This window comes from Mixophyes fleayi, chromosome 6 (assembly GCF_038048845.1).
Source record: "Mixophyes fleayi isolate aMixFle1 chromosome 6, aMixFle1.hap1, whole genome shotgun sequence".
NCBI lineage: Eukaryota > Metazoa > Chordata > Amphibia > Anura > Limnodynastidae > Mixophyes > Mixophyes fleayi.
Genome location: NC_134407.1, coordinates 166430940 through 166447929, shown reverse-complemented (window position 1 = coordinate 166447929; position 16990 = coordinate 166430940). Strand labels below are relative to the sequence as shown.

Below are 16990 nucleotides of genomic sequence, written 5' to 3'. Positions count from 1 at the left end.
GTGAGTAGTTACCGGATCAGCCATGTGAATCCAGATACATATTGAATACAAATGCTGCATGGATGCTATCTGCCTGCATATCTAAAACTGAAGCCCCACAACATGTGCATATTATGTGATGGGATATAACATGGCTGATCTGGTAACCCTAAAGGGAAACATACTGTAAGTAACAGCCCTCTTTTGCTAATAATTAGTGACTATATTGCAACCATGCTAGTCCATACTTGTCTACTCTCCTGGAATTTCTGGGGCTCCCAAATTTCGTTCATCCATAGCTTAATGAAGCTTTTTGTGCCATCATGTTCCACTCACCACTATTCAATGCCATGAAGGTTGGCATTTCATAGCGGGAGGTTATAAAGGTCAGCATGTATGTGCTAGTAATAACTGGTCTAACCAGTGTTCGTATTGAAGAATAATTTCAACCAAAACTAAAAATCCAGTACAAATTGTACACCGGCCCAAAAGTAAACACACATGGCGTCCGTGGTCCCCTAGGTTTAGTGGGTTCCCTATGTCTTGTGAGCACCCACCTCCGATCTTGTGGCTCCTGTATGCTCCCACAAGCACTGTGCTGTAAGTACACAACACACTACATTTCGGGGGGGGGGGGGATGGGGTTGGCAGGAGCAAGGGAAGTCCAACAATGTCTACACTCTCCTCACTCCTCCTGAACTGTGGTTTTCTTTTTCCAGAGAGACACTGTGTTGTGCACTGACAATGTGCTGCCTGAGGGAGCACACAGGACGTCAGGAGATCACAGGTAATTACCCTTTGGGGACCATTGGCGGACATCCACCCGAAACTCAATTTTTACTTTTATGTGGGATTGTAAATTAATGGTACTAGGCATAATTGGAGGAGACGTGCATATTACATACTTTAGATAAGGACTGCACAAATACTTAAAGCAAGGTAGCCAATTAGCCTTTAAAAAAAAGGGTGCCTAGATTTTCTTTCAATGTCTGCACGTCTTTTATAGCTTCTTAAAAGATTCTCTATGGCTCCTAGATTTGTGTTACTGGTTCCTGAATTCTATATTATCTTGTCCACCCTTGCATTAGGTAGTGTTTCCATTTTGTATACATAGATATATTAACTTGAGAACATGTATGATGCCTGTTTGAGAGACAGAAGTAGCTAAAGTGACAGTTAAAATGTCTGTTCAAAGCACACAATTCCTCCTCATTTATGCATTTATCTTGTGGGTATGGCAGGCAAGATAAGTGAGGTGGTGCTAACAATAAATTTGTTTCTTGCTACCTAGGGCCAGACCATGAAGTTCAGAGGATACTAATAATATTGTCATAGTTAAAGAGACAAGACATACAGTTTTTAAATATACAAGATGCATAAATAAATTCTGCCTGGTATGTGACACTCCAGTTAAAGTGTTTTCATCAGGGACAGGTTGGCAAACTACACCTCCCATGATGCTTAGCAACATGAAGTTGAGAGGTTGCACATCTCTGCCTCTTAAAGTGTACCTGTCACCTATATACCATGGAGACAGACATTTTGTGGGCTGAACCATGATTTGGCTATCGCTTTACTAAGAAATAAAGACAAAAATTAGCTCCCTGTTATTAGGTGATGGGTACACTCAAGACAGTCGCTACCATGTTTAATTGTGTCAGCTCCCTCTGTCTTATTTTCAGTTTTTGGTAAGAGTAAACAGCTAAACAACTTTTAAAAAAAGATATATGAAATAAAGCCTCATCATTGCTATTGGCACTGTTAGAGGAGTTTAATGACAGAGTTAAATCCAGAAAGCTATATTTATTATCGGTTTTCTGGAAGTGAGCCTGCAGCATTCATTCCCCTCACATCCCTCTGTAGGTCACATTGAGCTGTGATTCCCAGCCAAATTAGTAAAAAAACAGCACTGGCATGACAAGGGGTCCTGGACATGAAAGCATGGCTGTCATTCTCTTCCCCGCATCTGTGGCAGCCATGAAACTTAGTTGGTTTTTTTTTAGTGCACATTGTTTTTTTTATTCCCAGAGTTGGTCTCTGACACATATTTTAGTCCCCTCTGAAACAAAGCAGCTTCCCTCCCTCTCACACTCTCTCTCTCTCTCTCTTTCAGGCTCAGTAAAGTAAAAATGTAATTCCTGTCCAAACAAGAAAATTCAGGGGTGTGTCAGTGGTTGCTCTGGGGGTATCCCCTATTGTACAAGCACCCCGTCTCTGAGTAACATCTTACAATCCCTACTCTGTCCTCGCTTTTTTTATGTACAGGCTGCACACCACAAAACAAACTCAACAAAGTTTTCAACTCAGAAGAAAAGACTAAGGAGGCCACAGTGCAGCAACATGGCCCTCCCACTTCATAGGCTAGCACACAACACAAGGCCCACTCTCCTCCTCCCGCTGTCTGCCTGGGATATTATGAAATCTTACATCAGACCTTGTAAGCCACGCGTGAGAGCGTGGGAACCCAGCCCAGTCCATCCTGGCCTCTCGCCCTCCCTGCGGTCAGCCAAAATCCCACATGTCTCCCAGGCCAAGCCTTCCTCTCAGCCCTGTTTTGCAGACAGGAGCCTCGGCAAACAGTTATTTTTAATATTTTCTCCTTGTGCTGCAAGGAAGTACAGAGCTCAGACAACTATGCAATAAATTACTGTTCTGCTTCCTATGTGCATGACTGTCATTAATCAAGTACCTGTTGTTTCAGACATATGGTACTATGTAAATGAACAACTTAATGATTTTATTAAGGTGCAGTCATGAAGTTCTATTGTGCATCGTTCCTAATGTCCACCCCTTTAAGTTTTGTTCTTTTTTTTTTTTTTAAATAAAACACCTGTTGCTGGCCTGCTGCTATCATCCCACCCAGCCATGCCTCTATTTCTGTAACTAAGCACCATACTTTGTGCTACCTGCTATAACTGTGACCGTGTACAGCCTCTCCTATAACATTTGTTTTATATAAAACACCTGTTACTTCTCCTGCTGCCATTGTTGCACCCAGTAACCCCTCTATGTCACTGCAGGTCTCTAGTTAAAGTGTTTAGTGCCGCAGGACGTTTATAACTCAGCATGAGCTACACATATTTATCACGATTTTTGTTTCAAATCACAAATCTTAATTAAACAAGGAAACATAACATCCTACACATTATTTCATTCATGCTACGACTTTGCACAAAAGCTGACACTTGAATATTTGGGTAGTGGCTCTTATTCAGGCAGCAGGTTACCGTAAACACAAAACAAGACGGGGACAGAATGTAATAGTGGAACGCCCAGTCTGAACTCTCTCAGCACATCGGAAAACTCAAATCCCAGCTCCCTTCAAAATATTAGCTCTAAATGTTCTGTACTGAACTATTAAATAAATATACAGAAAACAAATAAACAACAAAAATACTGCAAAAAAAGATACAAACTCACACTACCTTATTTTATAGGATAAGCAGAGAATTACAATGTTTTCAAAATAATAGTCTCAAAATACTGCTATACATTGTAGCCATAAAAGCACTAACACTGTCTGCATGCCTCTCCCTATATATATATATATATATATATATATATATATATATATATGTGTATCTTTATACCTATATCTCAGACAATGTACAGTTTAGCATGTATTTGTAGTAAATTCTCTTTTTAATTGAAACTCTACAAATGTTGGTGCGGGTCTGTTCTTTCATATGCACTTGGAAACACACACACACACACACACACACACACACACAATAATGTTTAAGCTAAAACAAACAAAACAGGTAAACGTTACAGCGTGTGTGTACTGTACAATCTAGAATTTCTTGAAAATCAGAATTCAGAAATTGCTTCATAGATGTTGCAATATTTCTGCCATTGTATGCCAAGACATTGACTATGAATAATAAGTAAACAGTGTAATTTGTTTCCAACATTATATCATTTAATTGTCTTCATAATAAAAATTTTAAATCCCGCCCACAGGAAACATGAAAATGGTAATCCACAGTCATCAAAAGCTGAGATTGTAGAACTGTTAGAAGTCAGTATAAAATACCCACTTAGCATTTTCATATGCATAAATAGATGATTCTGACATTACAGTTTTAAATGTGTTTTACATCATTTGGGTTTAGGTCAAATTGAAATATATTTGTACAAGTTAATATAAAAATACATAGATTTGATTTTTATTTTGCCTTACGATCATCCTTATTCATTATCTTGGCTTGCAGAAGTCATGGTTTCTAGTGATGAAGAGGTTTATCCAAAGATGAAAAGGTTTCCACAGAGGACAACATAATAAACAGCAGGGAATCATAACAAAGCAGAAAACTGAAATGATATTAAACTGTCCACAACATACTTTATAATAGCTATATTGTGGCAGCCTGTCATTAAAATAAGCACATTTTAGCAACTGCTGTCAGTAATATTGATAAAATATTGCAGGATGTTATTTTTCACGGATCTATCTGCAAATGGCATATTATTTATATGCGTGCGCATAAATGTATTTTTTTTTAAAAAAAAGTTATTATTCTAGAAAATAAATATGAAAATATTAAGTATGAACAATGTGTTAATATCCAAACATGGACAAGAGCTTCTTTATCAGTAGTGCCCTTCAATCGAGGTGGAGTCCCCCATGGCTCCTGACTTTACTTGCTTGAGTTTCCAAATCCCTCTCTCTGGGGAAAACAAGGGGAAGATCTACTAATCTTTTTTTCTTTTGGCGGTTTTCAAGTCGTCGCACATTGATGGCGCCTTTCAACTCCAAGTTGCAGGATTTACTATCAAGCAATCTGCTGGCGATGTCTGGTGGCTTTTGTGTGGCGGTTTCAAAACTAGCTATGTGTAAAAATAAAAATAGAAATGTTAAAAATAAAAACCTCCCTCCACTTCTGTAAGAGCCTGTGCGACTTAGCATCCGGCCCAGTCCTCTAGGGAGGGGGGCGATTGTTCAGGCTAAGTAGCACTGGGTCCCTATTCGTACCCCTGGCTTGTGGGTGCCTGAATAAATACAATTAAAATATAGTGGCCATTCTTGTGGATATACAAGTGCAAGCATGCACTTCTGCCTCACAGCACTGGGGTCATGAGTTCGATCCCCAAACAGGGCCTTTTCTGTGTGGAGCCTGTACGTTTTCCCCGTGTTTGCGTGGGTTTCCTTCCACACGCCAAAAAACATACTGGTAGGTTAATTAGCTGCTAACAAATTTAACACTAGTATGTGTGTTAGGGAATTTAGACTGTAAGTTCCACTGAGACAGTGACTGATGTGAATGACAAGTATTCTCTATAAAGCATTGCAAAACTGGTGGCGCTATATAAATGAATGGTGATGATGATGGTGATTGTAACCCCCTTCCATTATTAAATAATCCATAACTGTGCCCCATTACAATATTCCAGAACTATGCTTCCTTACTTTCGTTAATGTATCACCAATATTATTTTTCACATTATGTTTCCCAATATTTTATTTAGTGCAGTGTCCCTTATACATACTTTTCTAAAATCGTATTATTTTCTTGATCTAACATGATCCATGGGGGACAAAACCCCACAGAGATAAAGCTCTTGTTGCAAAATGGGTTGATGGCCGGTAAACCTGCCTGCTTGATAATACGGGCAGCCAATCATAAGCCGTCTCTTATTTCTCATGGCGATTTGTAAAGCGCTTTTGCCTTTAGAAAACGCTAAAAAACGGTGGTCACTAAACCTCACTTAAGTACAATTCCCCCCAAGTCAAAGTGTTGTAGCACCAAATGGAATTTTCACTGCCTACCCAGGAAAAGTCTGAACCCATGCAATGCAGCTTTGAAACAACTATGCATCTGTAATAACAATGCTCATGAATGAGACCCAGTGATCTCTTTATTAGCACACAACAGTGTGAGATCAGAGTAAAAGTTATTTATAGTGATATATTGAGTCTAAATATGTTTTACTTCTCAATTTTCAATTGTTTGCATCCTCTTTCACGGCGTGTTTATTGAGAAACTAATAAGAAGGCTGTTTTCAGACTAATCTTTAATCCTATTTACACAAGGCTCTTAATGTACCCATGATTGAGACACCTCTCATAAATAAGACTGCCCGCGAGACATAGCACCCATAACTAACACAGCAAAAGCCACGAAAAACTGCACGCGAGAGAGACGGCCTTCAAAAGAATGCAGCAGTGTGCCAGGGAATGAGACAGTTCATTCCGTGAGATTTGACAGGCCCTCTTTGTATATTTTTATAGATTTCAGGACCGGAATAAATGTACATTTTCCACAAGAAACAAAGATTAATCACAACCAGATTTCAGTCTAAAATGAGACATCAAGGTAAAAAGGAGGGTTATACAGAGAAAAGGAGGCTCTCCCCAAGATTGGCAGGAGAGGGACTGCCCCTGGCTGTAAGCCTCATAGTGGAGAACGCAGAGAGGACACCCCTGCCACTTAGTGTTGCAAAAGTAGTGCTTAAAGAATTTATTTAATGAGAATTTGTGCTATTACATATGGGATTATTTAAACAACCATAATTCTGAGTTGCTTTAAATATTTGACAGAAGACATGGTTGGAAGTAATACTGAGATGTTATAGTTGAATTGATGAATATATGTTAATCAGCTATAAGGCAGGGGGGACACATACACATGCTATAACCCTATAAACAGTCAAAGACAGACATTCCGATGTGGAACAATTCAGTTCAGCAATTTGGATATTTTCAACCAAATTGCCCAAATATTGCTCCCATATGTAGGCCAAAATGAGCAGATAACCAGATCAGATCGGGATCAATGGGATTATTATCGGGTAGTCTGGTAATCTTCATATATTTGATCTGCTTGGGCTCCATGTGATTTGGTAGTTCAGAGTGATAGCTTAATGATCAGATCTGTGGAGCTTGGTGTGTGGCCAAAATGGGCAGAGATTGTCACACATAGGAAAATCAGTTTCCCTGGTTTTACAGACACAAACACGACAGATTACACGCAAAATACCATGATACAGAGGCAAAATATTGGCCTATACATACAATCTTACTTCTGTATGACTGACAAACACACGTATAATGTGCTCATTATGACTGACAGATATGAATGAAGTGTTCTTTCATTCTATTACTGTACCATTGGCAAAATCAATTCCCAGATCTGCTGGCACTATTTATCTCATAAAAAGATATTCATTTTTCACCTTTTATTTTTTTACAACATGGAAAATGGATTTACTTGGGAATTCTCACCACTGGTCAACACAAAATATTCAGTAACGCCAAATAAAAAGTAAACAAAGCTGTAAAAACGTTTCATCATTAAATTACTACTAACAGAAAATAAATGAAGCATCTTTTAGCTGGAATGACTGTTGGTGAACAGTTGTACTGAACAGTAATGTTCATACCATTATGCAGATTCTAGATTGGACTGAGATCCGGCCTTTGACGGAGCACTCAATGGTATTGGATTTCTGTAAGAACCATAATACTGTAATAATATAATCATTATCCTATAGATGTGGAATTGAAGCTCTTTTCACATCCTTAGGACATTGTCCTAAAGTGACCTGATCCAGGTCAAAAAGCTGAGAATGCAGCCATTTAAGATATTACACAATCTATGGCCCCGCCTGCAACTATGAATCAACCAATCCACACAGAGCATTTCTGAAAAGCAAGACTGCCAAACAGTCAGTCACTGTCTGGTGTGATAGAGAAGCACCTCCCTGCTAACATGGCAGCTCGCTGCAGTGGAACGATAAGGCAGCATTGTGGACTTACTTAGTAAAATAAGGAGTTATTCCATGATTATTATTCTGCTTGGCAATATACACCCTTTGATATACATTAATGCACTGGGTTTAATTGCTCTTTAAATCTGTATTGCCACCTAACAGGCAAAAAATATAAGTTTGCCACTTTAAAATGGCTCCATATATGGGGTATGAGAGAGGACTGATCAGAAGTCGCAATCACCTTGCTTACAGGTTCTGATGGGTCCTTCTGCTCACACCTCTCCATCCAAAGCATCACATAGCCCCTGTGGCTGTGAGACGATCCACTGAGCCTGGGCAAATACAGTTCCCCTCTGGAGAGGGAAAGCAAAACATTAGTAATATATAAAATATATGATAGGGCAGCTTAAGCCACTTTAATGTAACTTTTGCTCTATTCATTGGGTCATTAGCTCGCTGGAAAACAAATCTCCCAAATAATAGGTATTTTGCAGGTTCTAGAAGGTTTCCATCCAAGATCTACATCTTGGCCCATCCATTTTTCCATTTCACGAGTCTCTCCTATTTCTATAATGGGTGTCTACCTAACAAGTGCCCTTCTTGCATGGATACTTAGATTTAGAAAATAACTTGCTCTAAATAAATACACAGTGGTGCAAACGTCTCTCCATTTCTTTACAATAGAGTTTACAGTCTTTGAAGTATTCTGATATCCTTCCCTTGAGTGTTTTTCAATAGCCTTTTCTTGGATTTTTGTTATGTTCTTTGATCTTCATGATGAAACTCTTGGTTGCAAATTCACTAACCAATTGTGAGACCTCCCACAGACTGAAGTATTTATTTTTTAAAACGATTGAAACATTTTAGTGGAATGCATTTCAATTCCAATTAATGATGTGACATCTGAGTGCACCAGGGTCATATAGGTGCTTCTTATGTAATAAAGTACACATCATTGAAGTGCACATTCATTTTCATGTGTTGTAACTTTTTTCTCTGCGCAGATGAGTGAATATGCCCTTACAGTTGGTTTTTTTATTTGACACTATATATATATAACATTATGTATTGATCGATGGCAAAAAATCCAATCTGATTCCAAGATGAAATAAAATAAAATGTGAGAAATGCCAAAGAGGTGAATACTTTTTTTTATAGCCACAGTACAGTTAAAGTGTGTGTGTGTGTGTGTGTGTGTGTGTGTGTGTGTGTGTGTGTGTGTGTGTGTGTGTGTGTGTGTGTGTGTATGACACCCTCACAAGGGGTCTAAGGGCTCAGTGTGCCAGACAACACTTAAACAAACACAAGACAAGAGAACCTGTCCCCTGGGTGTAGTCTGTCAGTGTCTGTGATACAAACCCACACACACATACCATGTTACACATAAACTAACACAGCTCAAAAGTCTCTGAAGCAAGACCTGAAGGGTGAGTATGTACTGACTGACTAATACAGTTGTACATAGACACAAGATAATTGATGTCTTCTATATTTAAAGTTTTAAACATGTTGCAAATATGAAGCATTTATATGTTATATCACAGTAATGCAACGCTTCTGTATAGGTGCTGCCATTAGACAAACGTTTTGCATTGGTTTTAAAGTTTCCCATAAAAACAAACAGGCTTCCTTCAGGGTTCAATTACAAGTATGCGCTGGGTGAAAATTGTTGCCCACTTTAGCCGTATTTACTTTTCATGTCCTGTGCCTTTACCAATAGAAGCTTTTGTACTGGTAGCGCATGATAACTCATGAGAAATAAGTCAAGTCTCGTACTGATATTTTAAATGCGGTGTTAAAGTTTTAGAATAGAATGGAGCATCGAGCCCATAAGAAACCACTCGTCCTATTTCTGGCATTAGTTAGCTCTTGCAAAAGTGCATTAACAAGCCCTGAAGGGACACCATAAAGAATAAAATATTATTTTAGGCTGCTAAATGTAAGGCAGTGTTCTGTAATCAGAGTTACAAATAAAATATCAAATTATTTTTTTCCATTTGGTGTATTGAGGTGGATTTGCTGTGTGTGCAGGTCAAAGTGATAATGCTGCTACCTGCTGTTTGGCATGACAGTGAAAACTGACAAAGAGACTAAAACTAAAGAGAAAAAGATATAGTGATAACAGCTATCTTCCCACAATGTGCTGGCAGTTACAACGGCAGTTATTCAAAGGACCAGTAACACCGATAACTTGTGTTATCACCATAAAACAACTATTTCTTCGTAAAGCTATGTTTCTGTATAAACCTACATGACTCAACGTCCTTTTAAATAATATTTATCTTATCAAAAGAATTCACAATGAGCTGGGGCCTGATTCATTAAGGATCTTAACTTAAGAAACTTCTTATTTCAGTCTGCTGGACAAAACCATGTTTCAATGCAAGGGGTGCAAATTAGTATTTTGTTGTGCACATAAGTTAAATACTGACTGCTTTTTCATGTAGCACACAAATATCAACTTTAAATTTCAGTGTACAAATAAGCTATCAGGTATTTGTGTGCTACATGAAAAAACGGTCAGTATTTAACTTATGTGCAAAACAAAATACTAATTTGCACCCCTTGCATTGTAACATGGTTTTGTCCAGGAGACTGAAATAAGAAGTTTCTTAAGTTAAGATCCTTAATGAATCAGGCCCCTAGTTAGTACAACACAGAAGTGCAGGCCAGCACTAAAGCTAAAAACGAATTTGCTTCTCTAAAAAAAAATTCCATGACATTATCAGAACTAGGTATATGTCAGATCCATATTGAAATGCAGGTACAATATATATACATATATTTGGGACTGTGAGCCCAAAGGAGAAATTTCATGGAAAACTGTCCACGGCTTGTATTAAATACCAATTATAGTGAAATAAAGTTTGCCTCAGTTTAAATTTGCAACATTTATAACATTTTTAAATTAATGTTTACATAGGGAACAATGATACACAGTTCAAAAAAATGTGTATGCTCACCATTAAGTTGGACGGACCACAGGTACATCACACGCACCAAATGTACACAGCTGTAGAGGCTTATTCTATGAATTTGCCCTAAACATACAGACTCATTTTTTTCTTTACTGAGGTGCATAGAAATATTTCCCAATTATGTTTTCTTAGTGTGTTTTTTTTTTGTCATACTTGGCATAATTTTTTGCTCTTAGGCCCACAGATGTCTAGATACAACCCCTGTAGGTAGATATGCACATCCATCTATAAAAAAATATGTAATAATTTTCCTTTCAGATGAAAATGAAATCTAATTATAAAATAAAACACTTAATTATGAATTCCTTTTGTCATAATGGAACTTTCAAGAAAATTATTTCAATGTGACAGACAGGGATGGATTGGCCTGTAGACACACATTTCAGTTTTACATAAACTTTGTCCACGGTTTTCCCGCCACATGAGCTTCTATCAGTGTTGGATGAGGGAATTTCTTAAACTATTAACATGTACCCGAAACCCACGGACATAACACTAACCTCTAAATCAGTACCATAAAAGCACAAAATGTCTTAACACACGATACTCCCTCACCTCCTACAACTAGAGGCATTCAGGCTTTTACAGAAAGTCATGTCGCAAACACACAACCAGTTGCACACTAGGCCTCGCAGCCCTAGACACACGGGATTTTCTCTGCCTGTTACAGGAAAACGTAACTATTTAATTTTCAGTATCGTACCAACAGAGGTGCATTTCACACTCAACATTATATATACAGTGTTAGCTTGTTACACAAACACACACACTGATCCTCTGAGGTGTAAATAACACATCCAGAATTGCATGAGCTCCTTCATCTTGCTAATATAACACACACTTTAGTGTTGACAGGGTTTTTGGTTTTTTTTTTTAAAAAGGGGGAAAGACATCAATACATATAGGCCTTAGCACAACAAAACCAGTGCTGTAGTTAGACTGTCAGTGTCACATGTACATATTATTTCCTCAGACTGTTAATGTCACACACCACTAGATGTTGTTTCCGTTCCAATTTTTTTTTTGGGACGCCATGGGACCTCACAGCACTTTCTCTCTGAGCCACAAAGATCCACACGCCCCTCTCTGAGCATAACACACAAATCACAACAGCTGCCTGTGTGACAGAGTGCCAACACCACTTCCAAGGCTACCTGCAGGATACACTAACATGAGGGGTGGAAAAAAAAGACATGCAATAAAATTACCTATATGAGGGATTGCAAACAAAGAAAGTCAATACACACAGGCGAATGCATACATGGTAGAACGACGATATAAAGATTGTACCATGCACACTGCACAAACATAGCATACAGATATTAAAAGGAGTGTGTAGAAGTTAAAACTACAGTGAACATTGCAATGCACAAATGTTCAAACATACATAAAATAGTACATGAATGTGCACGGCTAAATATACAGAACTGCAGATACATTAAGCAAACAAAAAAAACAAAGATTAAATAACTAATACTGTAACGCTAAAAGAAATGACATGGTTAAAAAGGATTTACAGTGACAACGGTGTCAAGGGGTGTCAATGAGAGAATACAAAAAGTCAGACAAGCAACTGAAAAGCCAACCTCTGGTATGGAGGCCGTAAGCTTGCATAAAAGTAGCCAACACGGCATATGGCGCAGGCTAACCAACACTGACATAAAAATAAGGGTATCCTCAAGGAGAAACAAGCTATTTCAACCTAAACAGACCCTAATACACACTGGATCATGGCATGTGATGGAGGAGAAAGTATAGCACTCAGTAAATAAACAAAATTAACATACATAAAAATATGCACTTTGACATTGATTGCACTGGACTGTCAGATTCATAGGCGTCCACCCACATATTTCCCTTGCAGGAGGTACACTGTATCCTTCAAAACAATATTCATATACCAAGGATTTTTTTTTCCAGTAGATATCAACAATAGTGAAACAATAATAACATATGCAAAGGAAACGTACAAGTAATGTTACATAAAACACATACATTTTAATCTAACTTATAAAACAAAATGATCCAAATTCAATGGAAGGTAATCAGTTAAGTTACTATTCTGGCGAGGAAGAGGTTAAACTTGCAGCAATGCCTTTATTTCCAATCCTGCCTACCACCTACTGGATGCAAATACTGCACTAGTCTGGAAGTGCCTTGTTGCAAGTCAAGGGGGAGAAGAGGACACGGCCTATGCACTGTCAGCATTCAGAGGGAGTTAACCACTTCCCCACCTCAGCTAGAGGCAGGCTTCAACAACCTTGCACAGATATAACACACTCGACATACAGAGAAGGGCCTTGTGTACGTATAGGCAGCAGGCAATCAGTTAAGAGACAGTCTTCTCTTGTTTACACTGTAAGAAAATGCTGAATGCAGAGCATAAGGCAGGATACCCCCCTACATTACCCCCCATAAAAGCTTCCTCAGAATGAATTTATCAATTATTGTTATATGCATGATGTTGGTTAGAGTTGGTGGGTGCTCAAAGGACCCTATACAATGTACTAGCAAGTCATCTCTTCCTACAAGCCAAGCTCAAAACATCATGAGGCAGTAGGGTGGGCTTGTGATTTGGGGCAAGAAGCAGAGATAGCTTAACATAGGCAAATACTGGGGTAGTGACTTCATTGACAAGGCCAATACTGTACAAACAGCCCATGCCTCACGCCCCTTTCTTGTATACAGGCCTCTACAGGACAAAATGGGTTAAACAGGTAGGACTGTGGAGACACGACCTGATTACTGTACACAGCCAGATAATGCCCAGCGCTACAGCACACAACCACATCCCACCCGACCCCATGTGCAGTTTGCATGATAGATAACTCACCTCTATGCAGAACAAACCGGATATTTAAATCCCCCTCTCCTGTGCCCCTCCTCGGGGCAGTTGTAGGGTGCAGACCACTTGGGAACCAAATCGAGAGAGTAAGAAAAATGCAAAATGATATATATATATAAAAATCAGGAGGTGTGCAGGTTTTCTGTTTCCTCTTTACCTCCCACAAAACAAGCCCCAAATCTTGAGTAGACAACAACTGATACTTTTAGAATCCCGGTATTTTTTTTTTTTTTTGCTTTAGCTTCTTTTTAAAAGGGGTGGGGGTTTTATTTCTGTCTGTCCCTCTTCTCTTTCTTCTCTTCGCTCCGTGTGTCAGGAATACAGACAGAGAGGAAAGGGGAAAAAAATCTAGTTATACTCAGCTCCTCCCTCCCTATCTGTGTATCATATCCTTTTAATACAGTATGGCTGCTATGGAGCGCCCCCTAGAGGACCCGTTCCCAGACACTTTCTGGGGTGTACTAGCTGCATGCACGAAATGTGTTCTGTGAAGCTGATACCAAACTTGGCGCCCATTTTCCCCTCCCCTTGCTAAGTCATATGGATCTCAAGGATACAGAATGCATGTGATGGAAGGAAGAATGTAACTACACCTCTCTGTAAAATTAACATAAGATTTGATTCCTTTCTACGTTGAATACACACATTGCATAGATATAAATATCAACTCCAGGATGGTAATGGTGTGTTTGCAATATGTACCATCAAAGTAAATATTTAACTATGAAATAAGAAAGCATATACATTTGTAACACTGTGTACTACTTTTTGAGTCACCAGTGCTTGCAAGATTTCAATTATGTTATTTCACACTTTATTATATCAAGAATGTTTCAATTTGCACATATTTATCAATGTATTGTGCTACATAAGTGGCCTATCTAAACTGTTACAAATCATTTTTTTTCTACTGGTGCACATTTGTACTTTCATTAAAGATACTGTTTAAGCTATTATTAATATTACATTTTCATGACTTGCAACTCTTTTTGCAGGAAAGTACTTTGTATCTAAGTCCCCCAGTCCTTTGTGTATATAAACCTGTCACAATTTGCTTCATAAAGTGAACGTCTGACCCCAAATTCAAATTAATGGCACCCAAATTGTTCATGTTTATGAGCTTCAATGAGGTGTTGAGGTGTTGTATTTGTCGCTATGTATAGTGTAAAATAGAATCTGTTTACACTAATGTTGGGCATTTTAAAAGTCGGATGCTATCTGTTTAGTCCCATAATTCTAATAGGAGAATATTAAGTTTAGATTGGTCCCTAGGTGATCACCATCCATTGGTACTTCCTTTTCACTTCCACTAGTAGGGCAAGCAACTGGAAACAAGTGGAAATGGAGTTCTAATAAGAAATTAATTTGAAAAGCAAGGTAACCAATGTGCCTAAAAACATTAACGCTGGTGCCTAACTTTTGGGTGTCCACTGATGTGTTTTACTAATGTCTATGTATAAAAGAGTCTCCTGGATCCTAAATAGGAGAAAATAAGTGTTACATTGTACATATTTGTATGTCTATACATTCAGTTCCTGAAAAAAATCTACTTGCAACCCTGACTTGTCAATAAAAGAAAGAACTCACCTTTGCTAGAAAAATTATGTTCTAATCTTCTGGAGTTAAAAAAAATACCTGTTTTCTCTGAGCTTTTAATGCCTAGCTTTGTGTCTTCTCTGCAAAGTACCTCTTTCCTCTTAATTAAAACAGCAATCCCACATAGAAGGTTTATTTTTTTTTCTTTAAATAGCAAGTTATGTCCCTTTTAAGAATGCATTTTTTAGCTGTCCTCTTACAAATTATCTCTTTTCAAAATCTCTCTGGAGGAAAAATATGGCCTCCAGTCACACACAGCTCTCAGCATATCATGTGAACTCAGAGGGGAGAAGGAGGGGGATTTTACATTACACGGAGCTGAGAGGTGTTACAAAATCTCTCTGCTCACTACATCTTGTGTCATGTGACTGTGGTTACCATGGTAGTCTATGATGGCAGAATTTTACATAATTATTAGCAGCAACAAGAAACAAACCAAGGAAAAATTACCAAAAGTCTTCTTATAGCCTACCACAGTTATATATGACTAGATAACCATGGCAGTTTGCTGCACTATTGGGAGCCACTTGTTTTGCTTGAGGTGAAAGCAATTGATCACCCAGTGCAAGTGCTAAAAACACAATGCATAGTAAGCATGGCTTTCTGCCACCTCCCCCCACCTTGGAGGCATAAGGACCCTTAGGAGGGCATGGATCTTCAGACTTTCCTTTGCATTAAGGCAACAGTGAAACAAACACAAACAGGTTCCCTAGGGTACGGCCCTACCTAAAGGAGGAAGAGCAACTTCATCCCCAAACTCAGGGAGCTGGGATCATCAGAGCCACACCCTGCAAAATCTGGGGGGATAAAAACAAAAATACAAAGTGAAGGTCACAAATTGTGTAAGACAAATAAACAGAGACTGTGATACTACCACAGTCCCAGCCTTAGTTGGACCTTTAAAAATATTCCCGTCCAGCCAGAAGCCTATGGCAAAGAAGCAATAGTACAGTTAAAAAGGTGACATACCATGCTCAGTTGCTCTATGATGTGATTTTGCGGCGTCCCAAGTTCGCCACTCTGAAGGAACCTAGTATCCTGCGCTTTTAAGCTGCCACCTGTCTGACCAGAAGATAATGGGGTATATTTATTAAACTATGGCTTTGAAAAAGTGAACATGTTGCCTATAGCAACAAATCAGATGCTAATTGCATTAAATAAATGATAACTAGAATCTGGTTGCTATAGGCAACATCTCCACTTTTTCAAACCCGCAGTTTAGTAAATATACCCCAATATGTTCATTATGGGAGGGGTTTCCATTCCCTCCTAGAATGGATTTTCTGTTGAAAGTCTAGGGTCTGTGCTCTCTTTCACACCCATAGAACTAAAAAATTGTACAAACACTAAAAAGTACATTGATTCAGGCTGTCCTCAAAGTTAGCCACTTTACCCTCGATCACTGGGACCATATGGTCCCTTTTCCCTGGGATCTGCTGGAGTTCACCCAGGGTCACTGAAACTTCAGCCTTCCCCATGGAGGGATTGTGGAGGAGTTGGGAACCTATGGGCCAATCCTCCTCCCTAAATTGTGTGAACAGAGCCCATAAAAAGAAACTCCACCCCACAAATCTGTGACAAAAACACAAAATTACAAAGTCAAGGTGACACACAGTAGGAGGTTAAATAAATGAAAACAAGTGCTGTAGTGTCTTAAGTTATATATGTTTAATAAATAAATAAGTAAAAATTTAAAATAATAAATAAATAAATGGTACCCAGCCTTGCAACTGTATATATAAATTTATTTCTTGCTTAGCCTAAGGCCATGGCAAATAAATTCAAAGTTTTGCAGGGATTACGAGTGTGTAATGGTCTTGTGCCTTACTCTGTGCTACTAGTGCAGGTTCTGGTTGCTGGGTCAACAATCCAACTTGCA

The 16990-nt window shown here is 38.6% G+C and overlaps 1 protein-coding gene across 2 annotated transcripts in view; it reads right to left on the bottom strand.

Annotated features, from left to right (window-relative positions):
* Positions 1-13838, bottom strand: part of THRA (thyroid hormone receptor alpha) — a 91109-nt gene extending 77271 nt beyond the window's left edge. For both annotated transcript variants that reach the window (XM_075177105.1, XM_075177106.1), the window contains exon 1: positions 13504-13838. The gene's annotated coding sequence lies outside the window, so the exon portion shown is untranslated. The remainder of the gene's footprint in view (positions 1-13503) is intronic.
* Between the last annotated feature and the right edge of the window lie 3152 nt (positions 13839-16990).